Source organism: Mustela lutreola, chromosome X, assembly GCF_030435805.1.
Source record: "Mustela lutreola isolate mMusLut2 chromosome X, mMusLut2.pri, whole genome shotgun sequence".
In the NCBI taxonomy this organism is placed as follows: Eukaryota; Metazoa; Chordata; class Mammalia; order Carnivora; family Mustelidae; genus Mustela; species Mustela lutreola.
The window spans coordinates 3,766,923-3,785,840 of NC_081308.1; the positions used below are offsets into that span (position 1 = coordinate 3,766,923).

The window sequence follows — 18,918 nt, forward strand, 5'->3', positions numbered from 1 at the left end:
AGTGTTCCAAGCCATGGGTTGTCTTTCTACTTTCCTCCGTGTGTCCTACTTTTCAGAGTATAAGTTGTGCTCTTCTCTTGGGATGTATTCCTAAGCATTTTCTTATTTTTAAGGCTGTTATAAATGGAATTGTTTTATTAATTTCATTCCTTTGGATCATTCATGGCAAACATATGGAAATTCAATTTTCTTTTATATTGAGCTTGTATCCTTAAATTTTTCTGTGTATGAGATCATGACATCTGCCAATAAAGATGGTCTTATTTTCCTATCTGCACACCTTTGATTGTATTTCCTTCCCTGTCCTCCCTATCATTTCCAGAACAATGTTGAGTACAAGTAGTAAGATTAGAAATCCTTGTCCCTGTCATGCTCTTGATCTTAGGGGAAAACATCGAACTTTTCACCATGAAGTAAGATGCTAACTCTTGGGTTTTTGCAGACATCCTGCAGATATTTTTCTTGACTTTCCATATATGTAGGAAAACTAGTACAATGAATTTAATGATCTGTGTTCAGATTTTGACCCACATACGTCCATTCATTCTAAAAAAATATACAGCCAAAGGACAGGTGCTATATAAGTAATCTTAAACTTGTGTTAATAGTAAAGTGTGAACCCCCAAATACCTTTAGTAGAATTTAATATTTACCAAAATGCAAATTCAATTTTAATGCTTCCTCCAAAATAAAAACAAAAGACACACACACACACACACAAACATGAGATTAATCCCATGATTCTCAAACATAAGTCTTAAGTATGACCCAGCAATACTTATGAAACTATTGGTAATCTTAAAGATTTTATTTATTTATTTGACAGACAGAGATCACAAGTAGGCAGAGAGGCAGGCAGAGAGAGAGGAGGAAGCAGGCTCCCTGCTGAGCAGAGAGCAGGATGCGGGGCTCGATTCCAGGACCCTGAGATCATGACCTGAGCCAAAGGCGGAGGCTTTAACCCACTGAGCCACCCAGGCACCCCAGGATTGGTAATCTTAGAAATGATGGAAAATATATTAAGAGGAATTTATTTTTTTTAATTTTTTTTATTTATTTGACACAGAGAGAGAAATGGTGAGTGAGGGAACACCAGCAGGGGCAGAGGGAGAGAGAGAAGCAGGCTTCCCACTGAGCAGGGAGCCCAACCTGGGGCTCGATTCCAGGACCCTGGCATCATGACCTGAGTTGAAGGTCAAACTTCAGCTTGATGTGATGACTGTGCCATCCAGATGCCCCAAGAGAAATGTATTTTTAAATCGTGCTGAGCCTTGAGGAACTTGTCCTCTTCAGTTCACAAACAATTATGTTCTCTTCTCAGTTTATAAAGAACTTTTCTAATCATTATGGCATTGTCAATCCCTCAATTTTGGGACTGGTAAAAACATATTCTTTTGACGAATGAGGGAGCTGTGTTTCAGAGACATCTATTAGCTTATGTAGATGCACATGGAGGGTTAGGGGTGATGCCTGTACTAAATGTTACGTTTCCTCATCCGTGTTCCAGAGTTCCTATCTCTACTTGACACGAAATTTGCAGAATTGATTCTCAGAAGGAGAGCCCTGCTACACTGTTGGTGGGAATGCAAGCTGGTGCAGACACTCTGGAAAACCACGGAGGTTCCTCAAAATGTTGAAAATAGAACTGCCCTATGACCCAGCAATTGCACTACTGGGTATTTACCCTAAAGATGCAAACGTAGTGATCCAAAGGGGCACGTGCACCCGAATGTTTCTAGCAGCAATGTCCACAATAGCCAAACTATGGAAAGAACCTAGATGTCCATCAACAGATGAATGGATCAAGAAGATGTGGTATATATACACAATGGAATACTATGCAGCCATCAAAAGAGATGAAATCTTGCCATTTGCAATGATGTGGATGGAACTAGAGGGTATTATGCTTCGTGAAATAAGTCAATCAGAGAAGGACAACTATCATATGATCTCCCTGATAGGAGGAATTTGAGAGGCAGATGGGGGGTTTGGGAAGTAGGGAAGGAAAAAATGAAACAAGATGGGATCGGGAGGGAGACAAACCATAAGAGACTCTTAATCTCACAAAAAAAACTGAGGGTTGCTGGGTGGTGGGGGTGTACGGAGAGTGTGGTGGGGTTATGGACACTGGGAAGGTATGTGCTATGGTGAGTGCTGTGAAATGTGTAAGCCTGATGATTCACAGACCTGTACCCCTGGGGCTAATAATACATTATATGTGAATAAAAAAAAAATAATTTGTTCTCAGTGTGACACCACCTGTAGTTTCTAGCAGAGGGTAAGAACAGGAAGAACTGATTTCCTTAAAAAAAAAAAAAATTAAAGTTCGGGAACTGAAAAGAACATCCAAATGTCCCATGACATTGGGATGGAAAATAAAAGCTATATTTAAAAGTATGATTATGGGCTGTTGGCACTAATTCATGTTAATTTATTTTCTCTGTTCAGGTGCATTACTGAGGTGAGTTAAATGATGTGTGATGCTAATTCAAAAGTTTTCTAAATACACATTTTCAGTAAAAACTCTCCAATTTCCAGCATAGGATTCTATTTTCTCAACACTGTGAAATCAATATTCCGTTCATTAAAGCAATATACAAATATTTAAAGACCTAGCCCTCATCTCCAATCTGGGTTAGCTGGATTTCTACAGATCGCCCTGTGCACTCATCTGCAAGGTATGTAGATTATAGGAAAGAATTCTAAGGTATTGAAAAGACAGACAAGAGTTTTTGAGAATTATCCTTGTCCAGATGGGATTTCATGAGTTACCGTGAGCTACAGAGTTTCAGAGCAAAAAATAATCCACCCAGTCAATAAAAAGGGGCTTAAAAATGAATTGTTATTCCTTCACGATGGAGGGATTTTCAGACTTTGGTCGAGGAGGCATTTTTCAAAACCACACTGTGTGTAGCATGAAGAGGACATGTGTTTATTAATGGAAACGTGAATCATGGTCTTACAAACACCTGGACGGTCCTTTAAATAGGAATTTCAACACCATATGCCCAAATCCACCCGCTTATGCCTCTGGAATTGTAACAACAGAACATCTTCCTGTTAAAAGCCTCGTGCCCAGGGAGAATTCTTCCTTCAAGCACAATTGCAACGGCCACAGAATGCCGGCCGCCCTCTGAGAAACGTGTACTGTCCAATTTAAGCAGCACTGGTGACAGCCAATGGGCTCACGTTTCCCCTGAAATTGTACACACAAGGTGCAGTGGAAACATGCATTATCCCGTGCACGCCAGTCACATGATGCCTCTCTGACTTGCTCATAACAACGTGTGGTTTTATTTAAAAAGTTCCATCATGGAGGTTCCTCAAAATGTTGAAAATAGAACTGCCCTATGACCCAGCAATTGCACTATTGGGTATTTACCCTAAAGATACAAACGTAGTGATCCAAAGGGGCACGTGCACCCGAATGTTTATAGCAGCAATGTCCACAACAGCCAAACTATGGAAAGAACCTAGATGTCCATCAACAGATGAATGGATCAAGAAGATGTGGTATATATACACAATGGAATACTATGCAGCCATCAAAAGAAATGAAATCTTGCCATTTGCGACAACATGGATGGAACTAGAGCGTATCATGCTTAGCGAAATAAGTCAAGCGGAGAAAGACAACTATCATATGATCTCCCTGATATGAGGAAGTGGTGATGCAACATGGGGGCTTAAGTGGGTAGGAGAAGAATCAAAGAAACAAGATGGGATTGGGAGGGAGACAAACCATAAGTGACTCTTAATCTTACAAAACAAACTGAGGGTTGCTGGGGGACGGGGGTTGGGAGAAGGGGGTGGGATTATGGACATTGGGGAGGGTATGTGCTTTGGTGAGTGCTATGAAGTGTGTAAACCTGGTGATTCACAGACATGTACCCCTGGGGATAAAAATATATGTTTATAAAAAATAAAAAATAAATAAAAAAATAAAATTTACAGAAGGAAATTTAAAAAAAAAAAAAAAGTTCCATCACGATGGGTGATTCATCACACCTGGCAACCTTGCACGTTGGCCATCTGTGTCTGGAACAAGAAATGGCAAAGTTGGCCAATGTTCTAGGCTATTCTTGTGTGGGTCCTGTCCATGGTTTATTCCTAAAAATTAAGGCATTCTAGGGTTCTGGTAAGGAAAGCTTACAGGACGTTTGGGGCAGAATTCCCCAGAAAAATAGACCCAAGAGTGTGTGTGTGTCCGAATTTCAGTGTGGTTATTTTAAAGATGGTGTTCCAAGATGGCCAATGACACGAGTTGGAAGTGTAATATGAAAATTAACAAAAGAAGTTAAAAGGACTGGATAGATATAAATGTAGCTATACATAGATACAAGTGTACAAATATAGAAATAAAAGGATAGATACCTAATAGGAAATGGTGCTATAATGATGTGATTCATGCCTCCTTCTTTGCATGTTTCTTTATGTGTCCAATATATTAGTAAACAACAAAAAAAGTATCCAGTAGAGAATCCCAACAAGTACCAAGCCCATCAGGCAATCAAGCTCAACACCAACTGTGTTGAGTTGTCATGTTAAGAGAATACGCCATTGCTAGGATAGGACAAAAATGATTTTTTGCCTCTTTCTTCTAAAAGCCAAAACCCTGGTCTAAGCTTGAGAAAAGCATTCTACAAAATGCCCAAGAGGTCCTCTGGACTATCCAGTTCATCAAAAACAAGAAAATTCTGGGAAAACTATCATAGCCAAGAGGGATCCAAGAAAATATGAGGACTGAATGTATTGAGGGACCCCACAAGGGATCTTGAAACAGAAAAGGGGTGTTAGGAAATATGAAATCTAGAATATGGGAATATGAACCAAGGATGCCTTTGAGTTAATAACGTAGCATGCATTTTTTGTGTAGAGAGGGACTTCATGAAGGAGAGAATTTACCAAGATGGGTCTGTTTTCTAGAAACGAAGAGCACCTTCCTCTTTCAATCTCTTTCAAAATCTCTTCAACCACATCTGCCCATTTCTCATTCAGAAAGATGCATAAGGGGTTGTGTCATTTGCAGGTGACTGGGGACCTGGCTGGACAGGACTGAAACTTATATGCATCTCTCATCTGTCAACTGAGTTTAAGTCCCAGTTCTTGATGACATCACAGTGTTGGGGATCAGCGTGTTTGTGACATCAGGGGTTTCCAGGAGATGGGCCGTGATGCTCACAATTATGATGGGCACCTTGACTCATCATCAGTGTTGACCATGAACACTTACAGAGTTTCCAAAGCCATTAGCTGAAAAGCTTTCCCCCCAAATGGTGCCAATTTCTTACCCTATTCACCAAGAGGTAAGGGTGCTGTTTTTGCCTTAAGTTGAATTTTTTAAAACTGCTTGTTAGGATGTTTTGATCATTTGTCTTTTGGCTGGAAGGTATGAGAGTCATTTTTTTTTTTTCTTCTCTCTGACAGGGCTTTTTCTGGTTTAGCTAATACAGTGGGGTCAGGGCGTAGCAGGAATCGATGAAGGTGTGGGAATTAGAGGCGATCAGCTATATGGAAATGGATAGAATATTGGGTATGTTTCAGGGCAATGAACTTCAGTCCTCTGACTGCACTTTTTTTTTTAGGTTTTATTTATTTATTTGATAGACAGAGATGACAAGTAGGCAGAGAGGCAGGCAGAGAGACAGGAGGAAGCAGGCTCTCCACGGAGCAGAGAGCCCGATGCGGGGCTCGATCCCAGGACCCTGAGATCATGACCTGAGCCGAAGGCAGAGGCTTTAACCCACTGAGCCACCCAGGCGTCCCTCTCTGACTGCACTTTCATGATATGTGCAGACCAGTCACTGTGGGGTTGAGCTTTGCCGCCTTGCAGTGTGGGGACTGGAAGTCTCAAAAGTCATTCTGGTTTTGATATTTTATGGCTGCAACAAGGAAGAAATCTATAAAACCTCCAGAGATTAGCCCTGATGCAGAGGGAGTTAAATCATTACTGAGACAAAAAGGCTATGCAATGGCATGGTCATGAGATTTGCATTATCTACTCATTATCTGTACCTTGAGGGACCATTATGTGAGTGATGAGTGGATCTGAATTTGTGTCGATAGAGGAAGAAAACTATGAAACATGGTGGCCTGAGTTACGCAATCCCATGCTTTGCTCATTCACCAAAAACGGATTGCGAATCTTCTGTGTGTTAGGAGTTGTGATGACATTGACAGAGCGGGAGGCAAGGGACCAGAAAAGACCAGAAAGAGACCAAAAATGAAAGTGTGGAAGGTTGGGCAGGAGAATCTGCGGTCGATTCAGAGAGTCAAATTTGCTGCCTACAGTCTCCGCAGGAGGAATTGTGTGGAGGTTGTAGGGCTCCAAGGTCAACCAGTAGGACAGGTCAGATCAGAAAGGACAGAGGATACCATCCTAAAGGGTTGTTTTGCAGGTCATGGAGAACTAAAGTGTAAAAGCCATGATGATTAGAATGTTGTTAAGGTTGCTGGCAGAAATGTGGAGAAGGAGGAGGTAAGGCTGAAGGGAAGTTGCATATTACAATTGCATCCACAGATCCAAAGTCAACAATGTGAGAAATTTATCTTCCGCTTATCCTGGTGGGCCTGTTGTGCTCAAGGGAAGGAGCATAGCTTGAAACTGATGCATTACTAAAAATAAACGCAGATAGGCAACTTAGCATGCATTAAAGGACTCTCAAGACAGACCAGAGCAAATCGAAATGAAGTCATATAAATAATAGTGGAAATGAATGGATTAGAGAAAAGTGTATTTTTGTAAAATCATGCTAAATAGGATTTTCTATGGAAAAAGGAAAATATAACATCAAGTGCAGAACTCTTCAAGGCGTTTAAAAACCTTACGAGTGAAAAATTATAAACAATATAAAGAAAGAAATGAAAACTCATGAAAGATATGTATTTATGTCTAGAATACAAAGAAAACAGTCCTTTGTTCTTCAAATCCAGATGATTTATATATATAAAACATGCCATATATAACATGTATCTATAACTTGATATGTATATTATATACATATAATATACACATATATGTGTATATTATATGTGTATTGTATATATGTGTATATATAATATATATAATATATGTATAATATATAAATATACAATAATATGTATAATTTGAAAATGAGGACAAACCAGCTCAAGAAGAGGGAAAATTCTTGGATCAATGGCTCCAAAAGACACTGAGAAAATTGCCAAAGGGCTATGCCATAAACATAATGAGCTATTTTCAGGTCTGATGAAACACAGGATTCCTGTGTATTTACTATTTTCCAAGAACAGGGAAAGAAATTAGGACAACAACAGAACAGTATGTCATTACCAAACAAGGATCCTTTCACGAGTACAAGGCAGGTAACACGGTGACGTCCTAAGATAGAATTCACAGTGTTAGCAGATACAGCAGAAAGAGTAGGCAGGTTTCTTCAAATATTAGATAATATTAATGAATCTGATAAGATGCAATATCCCCACGTAATAAAAATGGTTACTAAAATAGCAAGAGAAAGACATTTCTTACCATGATTAAAAAATATGTATATATATATATATATATATATATATATATATATAGTGACTTCAAAACTATAGTCACCCTGAAGGTGAACACTGGATATTTTCCATTAACCTCAATCAAGGAGATGACAAGAATTCTCACTCCAGTTTCATTTACAATTTTCCATCAGAAAGATAACGGGACACAATTGCCAGCAGGAGGCAAAATTCTTGTTATCTGAAGATGGTCTGATACCTGACCACAAGAGTCAACTTAAAACAAATAATATCCGAAATTAGGTAAGTTCATTGTGAAGCCCTGGGATAAAACAGTAATTGTTTTTAAAAAAAAAATTGTTACTGTTGACTACATGAAAAGAGAAAGTCAGGGGCACCTGGGTGGCTCACTCAGTGAAGCATCTGCCTTCGACGGAGGCCGTGATTCCAGAGTCCTGGGATGGAGTCCTATGTCAGGTTCCCTGCTCAGAGGGGAGCCTGCTTCTCCCTCTCCCTCTGTTGCTCCCTGTGCTTGTGCCCTCTGTGTCAAATAAATAAATAAAATCTTTTAAAAATTAAAAAAAAAAAAACCAAAGTCAGTATTGTTTTTAGGATCAAGCCATAACCACTCAGGGAACATAATGGTACAGCATCGTTTGCACAACAGCTACACACATCAAAATAGAGAGGAACAATAGTAATAAGAAAGTCTCTCGACCTATATGAGGAAAGATGGATTTCTTAAACTCTGGGGAAGGACGTGAAGACAAAATAGATGGGATTTAATACAAAGCACTGACTCCATCGGGAGACAAAGGTCATGCTGGTCTAGAAACATTTAAATCAAAATGATAAATTCCACCGCAACCCAGTTAATGCAAATTGCATTCAAGATATCCAAGTTTTAACTTGCAGAAATACTTTAAAGTCCTTTTGGACAAAAAAAGTTTGTAGATTTTTCAAGTAAATTTTGAAACGTACAGGAGGTAGTTTTTTTTTTTTTTCAGATATGAAGATATTTTATAAAGTTAAAATAATGTGTTGAAAATCCCTCAGTCCGGGAGGAGGGCATACACTTGCACACACAGGATAGGAGAATGTGAATCCATTCTGTTTTTTGTTTTTTGTTTTTTTTAAGATTTTATTTATTTGAGACAGAGCAAGAACACAAGCAGGGGGAGCAACATGCAGAGGGAGAGGGAGAAGCAGTTTCCTCACTGAGCAGGGAGCCCCAATGAGGAACTTGATCCCAGGACCCTGACAACATGACCTGAGCCAAAGGCAGACCCTTCACTGACTGAGCTACCTGGGCGTCCCCTGAACGGATTCAAACAGTGATACAATTCTAAACTGACAAGAAGGAAACTCAGAATATCTCAAGTGAAGAAAACTGTCAAAAGCACAGTTCGATAGTGATGCCCACCATAGTGATTAAGAACACATCTATACCCAAGAGTGTGTTTACCCAGTGTTAACTGGAAGGTCATATGTGAACATGTTAACAATGTTATAGCTCAGTAATGTCAAATAAGCTAAATTTTAATTACTCGCTATTTGTGGATGTGTATTACATTTTCTTTAATAATCATGGTGATAACTTAAAAAAAAAAAAGATTTAAAAGAGGAGTGAAGAGAATTTTATGGTGGTGTTTCTTAGCCGCATCCAAACCAGAAAAAGTCCAAGAAAGTAAAAAGTGAGAAGCAGCCTCTAATTTTTTTTTAAAGATTTTATTTATTTACTTGAGAGATAGAGACCAAGCAGGGAGGAGCCCCAGAGGGAAAGGGAGAAGCAGGCTCCTTGCTGGGCAGGGAGTCTGACGTGGGGCTCGATCCCAGGATCCTTGGATCAAGGCGGATGCTTAACAGATAGAGCCACCCAGGCATGTGGAAGTGGCCTCTAACTTCACTGCTTTGTTGTTTAATGTTTTTATGGAGCACCATTTATGAGGTGGAAAGGCAGGCAAAAAAAAAAAAAAAAAAAATGAACTGGTGAGATAATGTGGCACAAAGAAATCTCTAGACTCTTTTCCAAAGCCCACCATAGCATACTGGGATCTGCTGGGAAAGGTACGAGCTTGAGTCCATGGGATTTTTTGATCCTGCCAGCATCTTGATTTTAGCCCAGGGAGACCCACAGCAGAATCTCGACCTCCAGAAATGTAAGACAATATAATGTGTGTTGTTTCAATCCGAGTTGTTCCATAGTGAGTGGATATGGGAGCAAAAGGGAACTGGTAGAATTTCCTTTCTCTGATGAACTCTTTTTGTCCCCGTTTGGGGAACGTCCCATTTCTGTAAATAAGTAAAACTCGAGAAAATCAGTCGTGATCAGGACCGGCCATTTCCACATCTCTAGATAAATGACATTAGGCTTGTCCTGACCAGTGATGCTCCAGTGGGCAATTTCTTGGATTTAAGCCCAGATTAGGATTCTCTGGGGTGTAGACATTGACTGTCCTTGATAGGGCCATGAGTCACACCAGATCTCTTTATTAAACATGAACTATTTTAATACCAAAAATGGTAGAAGAGGCAACATCAATCCACTTAAACATGTAACCAAACCTTAAGTATTTTTTTGAAAAGATTTTATTTATTTGACAGAGGGAGAGAGACAGCGAGAGAGGAAGCATAAGCAGGGGGAGTGAGAGAGGGAGAAGCAGGCTTCCCACTGAGCAGGGAGCCTGATGCGGGGCCCAGACCCAGAACCCTGGGATCATGACCTGAGCCAAAGGCAGATGGCTAATGACTGAGCCACCCAGGTGCCCCAAGAACTTTTTCTTAATTGGTGACAAACCTCCCAAACCTTTTCTTTGTACTAAAGTCATGTGTCCCCTTTTTTTCCTGCAGTGCACATACGTATATATTGATAAGTTGCATTGTACAAAAGTAAGAGGAGGAAAATGGAGACCTTCCAACTGGAGATTAATTCCTGCACATACACACCAAAAAAGGATAGGAAATAGGAAGGAAGGAGCTGGAGAGATTATGATCTGAAAGAATAGTTCTCAAACTGTGGTCAAGAAGGGCCCCATGGCCTGGGAAACTTGTTAAAAAAAAGGTCACATCCCAGACTTACTGAGTAGAAACAATAGCAGAAGGGACCTCGGCCATTACATAGTACACTATTATTGTCTGAAAGACGCAGGACTCAGTTTGGGTGTTGTCAGCCCAGGAAAGTGAAAACTAGTACCACAGAGATAATTCTCAAATCTTACACTCACCCACATCCTCCAAACGGATGCCATCTTGGAGTTTCTTTTTTTTTTTTTTTTTGTCCTTAAAAAAAGAAAAAAAAATATATATCCATATTTATACATCACACACGGTTTGCTTTTTTCCGGCTGTTAATGAAAAAAATCAAGGAAAATTAATTAATTAATAACATCCTCAGTTCAACGATCATTTCACAGATTTGAAGACTGATTCCACTTTTATTTTTAAAGAAATACCATTTTTATCTGTCTCAGTTCTACCAGCTGCTTACAAAGTATGAGAGAACACAGGGCTCCCATAAGCATTATTATATTTTCAGAGAACAAAAACGGTGAACATTCATCGATAGAAACAATTTGGGGAATTCCTGAGGGTTTTGTTTTTATATTTAAATCAACCGATGAGAGAAGCTGCTTGGACTTGAGACCTTTTTAATTCTTCATCTGTTATCTTGTTTAGAGATGTCAGCATTGTTTCTGAATTTGTTTTGTCTCCTGTCTTCTGTAAACACATTACTTTTCTTCCCCTTTGCTTTTCCACGGCCAATCTGCTGGTTTCCTTTAATGGTTCAGCTGTTAATTTGTTTCGTGTCAAAATAAGCTTACCACATAATTCAGGACCCCGCGTGGTACAGGCTTTGAATTAACAAGATTATTGTTAAATTTCCGTTTCACTTCGGGGTGTCAGGATAGAACTAAAGGGTGTTTCAAAATCAGACGGGTTTTCTGACCATTCCTTTTAAGACCTCGTGTTGAATATTCTGCATGTGTTAGGTAGATAAATTGTCTCCTTAATTGGAGAATACAGGTACCCATTTCACCATCAATTACAAAGGGAGCTTTGCAATGCACAGCTAAGTCAGTATTTGGAACAAGTAACAAATATCCAGGCCATTCGTCACGAATCCCTTATTGCAAAGTCAGTGAGAAAAATTAAAAAACATTCATAAAGGTGGTGGCACCTCCCATTAGCAGATACATGTGTCCTAAAGATACAAAAGTGTCTACCATTGAGACACCATGGCCCTAACTTAAAAAAATAAAAAAAAAGAAAAGAAAAGAAAAAGAAAAAGAAATTCCTCTGAGGCATTTATGACTCTTTCATTCTTTGAGGACTTTAATCCATGCTCTTTAAAGACCTTGTTATGGGAAGTATCACCCTTGGACCAGTAATATTCTCATTGCCTGGGAACTTGTAGGAGATGCCGAATTTCAGGACCGAACCCATGCCTAGGACAGAATCTTCATTGGATCAAGTTCCTGGGGTGACTCACACAGATCCATGACAATTAAAGAACCACCTCCCTAGAGACGCCATTCCCTGAAACTCTGACAATTTGGGGATCCCATTTCCACACATGCTACCAGTGATGGTGTTCGTGAGGCAAGTGTCCTGCATATTTGTCTGTCTATGGTGTGAAGATGCATGGCTAGAGTCGGGGCTACACCACCAAAGCCAGGCATTTGCCTTTCTGAATTCCTGCCAGGTGGTTCTCCGTGTTGGAAATGTGAATTCCAGTAAGAGGAATGGGGTGCTTTCTACCCTTGGCTTCTTCCTGATCAAAAGACCGGTGGACCCCTATTTATTTTTAATTTCTTTTAGGGAATTCAGAAAGAGAGACATCTTTAAAGTGATTCGTTCTCACTAATGTCTATCTCTTAAAAAATCCATAATTCATTACTGCATTAGTTTTATGAATGTCTACTTTTTAAAAGAGTAGGAAGAAAAATCCTATTCTTCATTGTTTCATAGCTAAAGAATATGACTTAGGACATTAGGGAAAAAAAAAAAAAAAGGTTTATCCTTATGTTAATTATTCACCTAAAGCATCCCAGCATCCCAGCTGATATCTCACTGGTGGTCATTTCTCTGCACATATTGTGGAAGAAAAAAAATGTACTCTGGTAAACACCTTTATTTGATATCTTTGCTTCACAAAAGGCTCAAGTTGTAATGCATTGCAAGGAAGGTGTTTATTCTCACTGTTATAGCTTCCCACAAAGGTATGTGTTGGCTGTGCACCTATCTTTTCCCGAATTCCTGCAAAACAACCTGGGTGCTGTCATGAAAACACAGTCCCTTAGAGGATGGGTTTGTATTTGTGGCAGGGATTTGACTTTCCAATCTCAGCGTGCTTCCTCAGGCTGTCCTCCTTGTGTCTGGTGCTGAGGCTGGAAATCCACAAAGCAGGTGGTCACAGAGTGACAAGAGATGTGAAGGGGAAGAGATCTGGCTGGACTGGAGCTCACAAGCATGAGTGAAGATGGATGGAAACTTGTGGTCATTGTTGGTGCCCTCTTACCTTGTGGCAACAGAATCTTGTTGAGTCTTCATGGTGGAGGACTTCATGGTGGAGGTCTTCATGGTGGAGGACTTCATGGTGGAGGTCTTCATGTTGGAGGTCTTCATGGTGGAAGTCTTCATGTTGGAGGTCTTCATGGTGGAAGTCTTCATGGTGGAGGTCTTCATGGTGGAAGTCTTCATGGTGGAGGTCTTCATGGTGGAAGTCTTCATGGTGGAGATCTTCATGGTGGAGGTCTTCATGGTGGAGACCACACCAAGACACACACCAAGCCTGTGCCCTAGAGAGAGGGAAGGAGGAGCCAAGGAAGGTGAGGCATAGATAACTGCCTCATACCAACAACGTGAGTTCTTAATCAGGCTACATGGGCGATTTGCAAAATGGCGACTGTTTTCCTCCGAACATCCTAATCCTTCAAGAGTCTCTTTTCTGGAGATTCATACAGAATAAAGGGTAGGTATTTCTGGAATATGTATTTCAGCAAAGCCAGGGTGGGACACTTCCAAAGGCACACCTGCCTTTCCACCCCCTCCTCGGCTTAGTTCATGTGCATTTAATGACCAGGATTTTGAGATTGGTGAATTAGGACTTAATTCAACCCAGAATTCCTGGTTCCCAGTAAAGTGACCTTGCCCAAAGCAAACAGCAAGAAATGTCCAAATGTGTGTCCAACTGTAGGACGATGCTTTCCTAACTCATGCATCCAGTTCTGATCTACGGATAGAAGACACTAAAATGAACGTCTCCCCCAAATCCATAACCATTCTGAATTAACACGACATTATAACCACTGAACCAGAATTATAAAGTTACACAGGTGGCAGGGTAAAGCTTCATATGCGAAGGGATTCAAGACAGAAAGTGACTGGGAAATCAAAATGCGGCCTCTCCCTCTTCCCGTATCACAGTTGGGAATGCTGGTCACTCGGTCGAACCTTCCTGGGAAAAACATGTGCTGTAGATTCAATTTCAAAGACAGAATCCTCAGAAGCTCTCCTGAATCCACTCAACCTTGAGTTTCTGGGCGCTAACCTCGTTCTTCCATCACATCATTTAACCGTTCCCTTTTAAGCACATGTTTATCCATTTCCTTTAAAAAACAAAAGAAAAAAAAAAGCCTTTTCTTTTGTTAGTAGCTGGAGGGCTGATAATTACTCTATGTATTTAGTGTAAGTATCATTAGAATTCTGAATTAAAAATAAGATTAATGATTTAATTTCAATCTTGTCAGGATGACCCATTTAAAAAAAATACTGATGTGATATAGTGCTATAAAAGATTTAAGCATAATTTATTGATAAAACCATTACAACTGGAATGAGAGAGCTATTTGTCTGCATAATGGTTCCTGAAATCACAGATAGTACTTTCTCATTATTTCAATGCAACATTTATAATTCCTTTCTGGAGTTACCATTTGCTTTTTAACAGCTACATATGGTGTTTCCGTGCCAACCACTGTTCCAAGTGTCTTACAAATACTAGCTCATTTAGTCCTTACCAAAATCCCATAAGGCAACGCTATGGTTATCCTTACATTATGCATAAGGTAATGAAGGCACGGAAAGTTTTGGTAACTTTCCCCATGGAACACAGGTGAATTTTGCAGCCGTGATACAAACCGGTAGGTTGTGGCTCTTAAAACCTAGCCTTCTAAACACTGATCTGCATTGCTTCTCCATTGTAGAAAAGCCAGTATGAGCTTGCTTCACTTGGGCTGAAGACGATACCAGATGCATCTTTCAATTTGGGAATGCAGCCAGGTAACAAAATTATTAGTGTAAAAAAAGGCTTTCAACGTTGCTCACAGCCAAACCAAATATTACAGAATTTTTTTTTTTTGCAACAAGAAGTTACACCTCTTTGGATGTAGGAAGTTGACTTAAGACATCGACCTTCTGGTTAAGAAGGAGTAAGTAACGGGAAATCACCTTTGTGGCAGAAGAAAACAAAACAATACGTAAAACAAAGATTTTCAAGATATTGGGTATCAGTCAGCGGCTGACAGTTCATCCAGAAAGGCGGGTAGCAAATGATATGAGTACTCTCATTGAACAGCTGTTGCTCAGAGAAAGATTCTGGGTAGTGGTGCAAGGCAGGACCAGGAAGTCTCCTGGTTTGAGGTGATGGATCTCAGAGAGCAGAGAGCAGGTGGTTAGAATTTCCAGAACAGAGTTTGCAGGAAAGACAGCTGCATAGAGAACCAAAAAGAACTGCAGAGTGCCTTCCTTGAGTAAATTAGCAAATTGCTAATCAATGCATTTAGGTAAGCAATACGGTGCATACATATTGTCTAGGCATTGATGGGATATGATCATCCAAAGACTTAGAACAGTGTTCAGTGTTCACAGAGGACTGTGCAGTGTCTGAGACGACCCTCCAGAAGGAAAAACAGATCTCGTAGTATTTAAGACATTGCATAATGTATTGAGGAAGTGTCCACCACAGTCATGGGGAAATCACTCTCCACAGCCTGAGCACAGGTCTTGCTACCAAACGTAATAAACAAGACTAGAAGAGATAAATCTCCTTTGAAGTAACTAAATCCCAAAAGAAAGCCTATGCATTTTTTAAAAGATTTTATTTATTTATTTGAGAGAGAGACAAAGTGAGAGAGCCTGATGTGGGCTCGATCCCAGGACCATGAGATCATGACCTGAGCTTAAGGTAGATGCCCAACCAACCGAGCCACCCAGGTGCCCTAAGAAAGCCAATAATTTTTTATAGGAATAAAAATACCCCAAAGTGGTAAAACTCACATTGTACATTGAATTTCAGAGTATATGAAGCCTGGCAACAGAAACAATCCAAATATTAAATATATAGGAAAAAGAATAAAAAATGAAAATAACTGAACTGTATAATACATCATCCTAATATTATGTGGGTGAATAGAATACTTTAAGGGAGAAAAAAAGAGGCCAGAAAAAAATTTGAATAAATATTGGCCAGAAATTCCCATAACTTAGAAAGAACCTATAAATCCAACCTATAAATCTATATAATCTTAGATCTATAAACCTATAGATCCAAGAATCTCAACAAACTCTGAGTGCAAGAATTAAAAAAAAAAATTTACCAAGGCACGTCGTAATCCAATGGCTCAAAACCAGTGATAAAGATAAAATCTTAACAAGGATTTAGATGAAAAAAATGCTTTGCATCAATGGGCAAAGATTAAAATAACTTTGGATTTCTTGTCAATAAAAATTTTAGAAAGAGGGTGAAGAAACACATTTAAGGTACTAAAAAAAAAAATCACCTAAATTTCTATATCCAACAGAAAATACCTTTAAAGCAGATATAGGTTAAAAAAAAAAAAAGACATTTTAAGACATATAAAATCCCAAAGAATTCATGACCAGTGCACCTGCATCATCATAAATGTCCAGGGGTGGCTCAGTCAGTTAAGCGTCCAACTCTTTCTCAGTTCAGGTCTGATCTCAGGGTCATGAGTTCAAGCCCTGTGTTGGGTTCCATGTGTAGACTACATTAAAAAAAAATAAATAAATGTCCAAATAATACCTTCAACCAGAAGGAAAATAGCATTGGATGGATATCTGGGTTAACACCAAGGGAAAAGCAGAAATTCCTTCATAAACATACAAGATTTTTTAAAATTTAAGTATCTTTAAAATATAATTGATGGTATAAACAAAAATTATAGGAATGTTTAGTAGAATTTATTCTATATATACATATATAAATATATATATTTATTTATATGTTTATATTATATATATTATATATTTATATATTTTATATATATATGATATATATATAAAACAAAAGTGCATGGCAACAGTATATGCTGGTGTGTGCAGGGGTATTCTGTCCCATAAAACTTGAGGAAAAGCACAAAAACCCCAAAACTACGGATGACTATAATAGTCAAACATTCTAAATGCATGTTAGCCAAGTGTATCAAAACTTCATAAAAAGGGTAATACATCATGGCCAAGGGGGACCATTCCAAATATATAAGGTTGCTTTAACTTCCAAACTCAATGTCCTATTAATTAAGAAAGAAAAACAACTTAAGTATCTCAATATGGTAGAAAGCAGTTTGTTGAAATTCGATGTGTTCCTAGTTTTTAAAAATACGCTTACAAATAAGAACTTATCCATCTGATCAATGGCATCTACATAAATCCTACAAGAAATAGCCTTCTTAATAATGCATCCGTCTACCTAAAATCAGAACTAAATGAACACGTCTGCTTGCACAACTTCTTTTCACCATTGTGCTGGAGATTCCCGCCAGTTCAACGCAGGGTTCAACGCAAGCAGCATGGAAAACCGGACCATGAAACGTTTGAACTACTTTGGGAGGACTCTGATGCAGGATAGCAAGACCCGAACACTGAAAAATGACACACCAGGGCTCGGGGTATCTGAAGATGGACAGAAATGGAGAACTAGCCTTGAATCATGCGTTGGAGAATGGTAGATTTCAATCAACGTGTCACTTCTACCCAAATCCATCTCCAGAATCGACAGGATCCCAGTCAAAATCTCAGCAGGTTTCGTGTTAAAATAAATAAACTTAATCTAAAATTCATTTGTAGAATAGCCAAATTGAGGAAGGGGTAGTTTGAAACAGAAACCCAAATTTGGGGTCTCCGACTAACTATCATGTAGCAGTTTCTAGGTCACGACAAACCTAATTGACCATTTTGCATGTTGATCAGCCCACATCTTACTTCATAGGTAAGAAAACCGGGTGCTGGGAATTGGGAATACTCAGAAGCTGATTCAAAACCAGAACCCTATTGCTCGATTCCAACCCAGAACTTTCTGTATGGCCGGCCGGAGGAATGGACAAATGAGTTGAAAAAGATACAGAATGGGTACAGAATATGGGATAACTAAAAATAGAAACTTAAATGGCGTATCATCTGACTCGTACCACAGGAACCTTGTATTTGATGTATCTGGAGATCTATTGACGTCACGATATTTATGATCTAACTACATCGTTAGCCAGAGTTAAAGTACGAATTTTATTCATATTTTATCTGAGAAGATACATCATTGAAAATGTGGTCTCTCTTATATTCTTTTTTTTCTTTTATATTCTTATTGACTTAGGCTACCATCTAAATGATTTTCCAATTTTACGAAACATGAGCTTAAGAAGATTAACTTGTTTTTATAAATGTATTTTTCCTGATGAGACTACATGTCATAACTACATTTTCAAATGATGCGTCTAGATCAAATGCACTTCGTGTTCTTTTAAAAAACAAATTAAGGTGTATTTATAAAATGAAGACATGTTGTGGCCATTCCATATGCACTGACAATTTATTAATGATTTATATCCCCTTGTGATATTTTCAGAATAACACTCAGTTTCAATTTGAGAAGGCTAGGAAGTGGGACAAAACATGATTTTATTTTACAGTCTGTTTTTTTTTTTTAACCATAAAATATAAACAAAATATTTGGGGGGGATTTGATCATCACATTCGATGAGTCAGGATTTTACTCTTTTTATGCATTGCTCATCATTGTCAACAGAAAATCTAGAAAGATTTTATGAGGCCCTGGCTGGAACAATTAAAAACAAGAAGTCAAACATCTTCTTTGCAAGGGCATTTTAAAAATGATTTACTAACAGTTCATTATCAATGAAAGCTATGGTAATAGGCTGATGAGAGCTTTTAAGAGACTATATTTTGTAGTGAGAAATATACCCTAAAAATCTCTTACACATTTAAGAATTCTTATAAAGTATGTGGACTGGACGTAGGGGCTACTTGGAGAGGATGTTCTCCTAAAAACACTCTTCTTTATCATAGTTCAGATCAGGTTATTACTTGATACAACAATACAGAATACTTAGTAATAGGAGATTATGTGAGACAGCTTGCCCCTCCTCCCGAGATTAATTGAACATTAAATTACCTTTGTTT

At 38.8% G+C, this 18,918-nt stretch overlaps 1 long non-coding RNA gene across 1 annotated transcript; it reads left to right on the forward strand.

Annotated features, from left to right (window-relative positions):
* Positions 1-5,198: 5,198 nt before the first annotated feature.
* LOC131820733 (uncharacterized) lies at positions 5,199-17,514 on the forward strand. Its single transcript, XR_009349756.1, has 4 exons — positions 5,199-5,306; positions 14,688-14,763; positions 14,851-14,912; positions 17,254-17,514. It is a non-coding gene; the product is annotated as an uncharacterized LOC131820733 (long non-coding RNA).
* Positions 17,515-18,918: the final 1,404 nt, after the last annotated feature.